Source organism: Pan paniscus, chromosome 1 (assembly GCF_029289425.2).
Source record: "Pan paniscus chromosome 1, NHGRI_mPanPan1-v2.0_pri, whole genome shotgun sequence".
NCBI lineage: Eukaryota > Metazoa > Chordata > Mammalia > Primates > Hominidae > Pan > Pan paniscus.
The window spans coordinates 163,520,824-163,524,770 of NC_073249.2; the positions used below are offsets into that span (position 1 = coordinate 163,520,824).

Genomic DNA, 3,947 nt, shown 5'->3' on the forward strand with positions numbered 1-3,947 from the left:
GTAGTATATTTAAACACCAACACTTTTGGCAGCAAGATACCCACATTGTAAAAAGTATAAGAGAACCGAGTGCAGTGGTTCACACCTGTAACCCCAGCACTTTGGGAGGCTGAGGCAGGTGGATCACCTGAGGTCAGGAGTTCGAGACCAGCCTAGCCAATATGGTGAAACCCCATCTCTACTAAAAAATTCAAAAAACTGGCCAGACTTGGTGGTGGGTGCCTGTAATCCCAGCTAATTGGGAGGCTGAGGCAGGAGAAGTGCTTGAACCTGGGAGGCGGAGGTTGCAGTGAGCCGAGATCGCGCCATTGCACTCCAGCCTGGGCTACAAGAGCGAAACTCCATCTCAAAAAAGAAAGAAAGAAAGAAAGAAAAGGATAAGAGAACTGACACTAACTATGGAAACAGCAATTTGTGCCACCCTTGCTTCACTTCCCTGCATCTCATGCCCATTAAGTAGAATTCAGGGTAGCTTCACATTTAAGTGGATTTTCATTCTCTCTCTCTCTTATTTTTTTTTATTTATTTTTTCTTTAGTTTTCTGGTGAGAGCTGGAAAACCTGCTAGACTAATTCTAAAAGAGCTGTAACACTGCTTTTTAAATGATGTTTGGTTTAATGGGAGTAAGCTAAACAGATATGTAATATGTCTCCACTAGATAATAATAATCTGCAGTTTGGAGTTTCAAGTGACTTAACCAAAGTCACCATCCAGCAAACCCAAACCGGTTGACTTCTATCCCATCCTCCTTGAACTACACAACATCACATCCTCCCATTACCAGAGAGTATAACTGAGGTGGTCTTTACTAGCTCTTAATCAGATCTGACCTAGGCAGATAGTGACTTCTCCTAGTGAAATATTAGTGTAGATCTAGAAAAATGTTAAAATTAGTCCACCCAGACTGGATCTCAGCAAAGAGACATAAGGCACATGTCCTTGTTCTTGTGAAAATGCTATCATATCTTTAATGACTATTGTCAAGACCTCTCATCCACAAGACTGAAAAATACCCTGAAAGTGAAAAAGTGATTTACCAAGCAACACTACAGAGTAAATTGTCTCACATTCGTTAAGTTGTGAGAACACAAAAATGATGCCTAGCTCAAACCGATGGAAGGGACAGTGGTCTCAATGACTTCATTTTTAAATATGAAATGTGGCAACTATTTGGTATATGATATCAGAGTAAAAATTAAGGTAGCCTCATGAAAATATGACCACTATGTAACAGCAAAACTGTGTAGTACTAATAGCCCCCATATTTGAGCACTCCAAATACGTGACAGTAAATCTTCATATTCTGATCCCCATTTTGTAGGTAAGGAAACATAGATTCAGAGAGGCTGAGTAACTTTAATCAAGATCACATAGTTAAGAAATGGCAGAACCAGGATCTGACCCTAAGATTATCAATTCCAAAGCCTATGCTCCTTCTAGAATATCATTTTGTGTCTCAAATAAGAAGTAAGGGAATCAGTTTGAAAAATACAATATAGATATCTCTCACATCATAAGTGTTTAGCTCTCACAACTAATAATATGCTTCTCAAACTTCATCTCATTTAGTGTAAGAATATTTTATTTTAAAGTAACAAAAAAAAGTGACCCATTAAGTATGTATTTTGAATATACTGCACTAGAATACCAGTTCCCAAAGTTGAGCCCGGATTCCTGCTCACAATCTCCTGTAAGCCTTTTTCAAATTATTCACTGGACCTCATAGGTGGTGGTAGCAGAGAATAATTCAATCCCTTACCCTGACCTGTAGTATATAGTATCAGTATTAGAGTAAATAAGTTCTCAAACTGCTGGAGGTTTGAATGACAGATATCTTAAATCAAGATAAAAGTAAAATCAAGGTAAAAAAACTAAATTTTTAAAATAGTTACTCAAAAAGCTAAAACTTTGAAATGATAGTTATTATACTATAATTCCTTTCCTTCTCTCAGCTAAATTTTCACTAGTAATCTTTACTGTATGTGGGCTTCTAAATTCAATGTCAGGACTAGGACTAGCAATTAGTCTTGTCTTTTAATCCAGTCTATTAACTCTTGCACTTGATTCCCTCTAGGAACAAGAGCAACTTTATCATAAAGTCATAATTCCTGATATATGTGGAAAATGATGCTGTTGAAGTACCATCAATAAAGCAGATGTTTCACAGTGGTTGTGATTAATTTGTGCTGATCTTGATACTACCTTGCTCTTGTAACCAACATTTACATTTGCAAGCTGGTAGAATTTGAAAGAAGTTTTACCAGTATAATCTGTAACAATGGCAAAGAAGGAAGCTAACAGAGCTATATAAAGACTAAATCAAATGGGAACCACACAAACTGCGATATAAATTTGCCAGAAAATGCATTAGATGGGTAATGCAAAAGAACACATTATCTTGATTCCAATTGGAAGGCAATGGCCAAATATCTGGGATTTTCCTTCTTTCTGCTTCTCTAATTAAACAGTGGAATCTACATGAATATTTTCCAGAGAAGACATCTAAGTTCCTAGTTTTATATGATGAGTGGTTTAGATGACTAATATAGGTAAGACATAACTTTTATGCCAAGGAATACAACAATGAAAGATGAATTAAATGATTTAACTTTTTAAAAAATACTTTTTATCTTAGCTTATAAAAACAAAATGGTAAAAAGAATAATAAAAAAAAAAAAGCTTTTTATCTGGTTAAAAAAACCAGGAACACAAAACTCTTACAACCATTCCACAAGAGTTTTACCACCAGTGTAGTCTGAACCCAAGGCTCTCCAAGTGGGTCTCAAAAGAAGGCCTGTGGACCATCCTGGATTGTGTGTAATGAATACAGAATCCAGAGGCTTTCTCAAAACTTTAGCTTTTGCTCAGTTTCCCCCCACAAATAGTAGTTTTAATGTGGGAGCTAAAGCACAGTGAATTATTTGTGTTTCTAGATAAAGAAACCCAACACATGGAAATACGACCATTTTTCATATGAAAATCTGAGCAAATGACTCTCAAATCCACTGTCCTTTACTAAGGAAATAAAGGAGTTCTAGAAAAGAAAGACCCTTGAACAAATAACGATGCCCCTAAGTGGAATGGATTGTTTTGTGAGGTAGTGGTTCCTCTTCCTCTTCCACTGGAAAAATTGAAACAGATGCTGGCTGAAAACCGAGGTGTTCTGAAGAGGTTTCTACATTAGGGTGGGAGGTGGAACCAGCTACTGGTATTTCAGGCTGGGAGAAGTTTTCAACTAATTTCACAATGACTGAGAAAACATGCCAGAAAAATACATAGTTGACGGGTCTTACGCTTTTTAGACCTCTAGTAAAGACTTAAAATTCATTCACTTAAAAAAATTAAGTGTTTATAAAAAGCATTCATTATAAAGAAGGAAAGAAAAGAAATGGGAAGAAAACAGTTCCCCAAACTCTTGAGAAAGACTGGATTTGATAAGTTAACAGCCTTCAAGATCCCCTATCCCCGCTCCCGTGGTGCGAAGCTGTTATTCCTCAGGCAAATAATTTAGATCGTCCCCTTTGTGCTCAGCAATGCTAGACGGTCAGGAACTCACCAGGAACTCAGAGGGCAACACTAATGACAATGGCTCATTAATTGGCACGGTGAGCTTCAAGAAGGAGCAACTGGTCTGGGCAGGGAGGCTCAGGAAGGCTTCGTGGAGGAGACGCTGCATCCCAGGGGTACCTCGAGAGCAAACAGAACATTTGGAGTTTAGGGTTGTTCTGGGGCTGACAAGAGAGCTCCCTGTGAACCTAGGCACGCGCCCCTTGCAGAAAGGGGTAACGGGCTTTTTTGGAGAAAATTGAGTCTTGCTTACTATCTGTTGAGAGGAAAGTGGGAGGGATGCAGGGAGGAAAAGAACCAAAGCTCTCCCCTTCAATAAGACGTGCACCGCAGCTCCGGTCCCTGGACCCCGGGAAGGAGCATGGCAAACGCGGAGTCCG

The 3,947-nt window shown here is 38.6% G+C and overlaps 1 non-coding gene across 1 annotated transcript; it reads right to left on the bottom strand.

The window, feature by feature from the left end:
* Positions 1 to 532: 532 nt before the first annotated feature.
* Positions 533 to 594, bottom strand: LOC112438402 (U7 small nuclear RNA). Its single transcript, XR_003026829.1, has one exon. It is a non-coding gene; the product is annotated as a U7 small nuclear RNA (small nuclear RNA).
* Between the last annotated feature and the right edge of the window lie 3,353 nt (positions 595 to 3,947).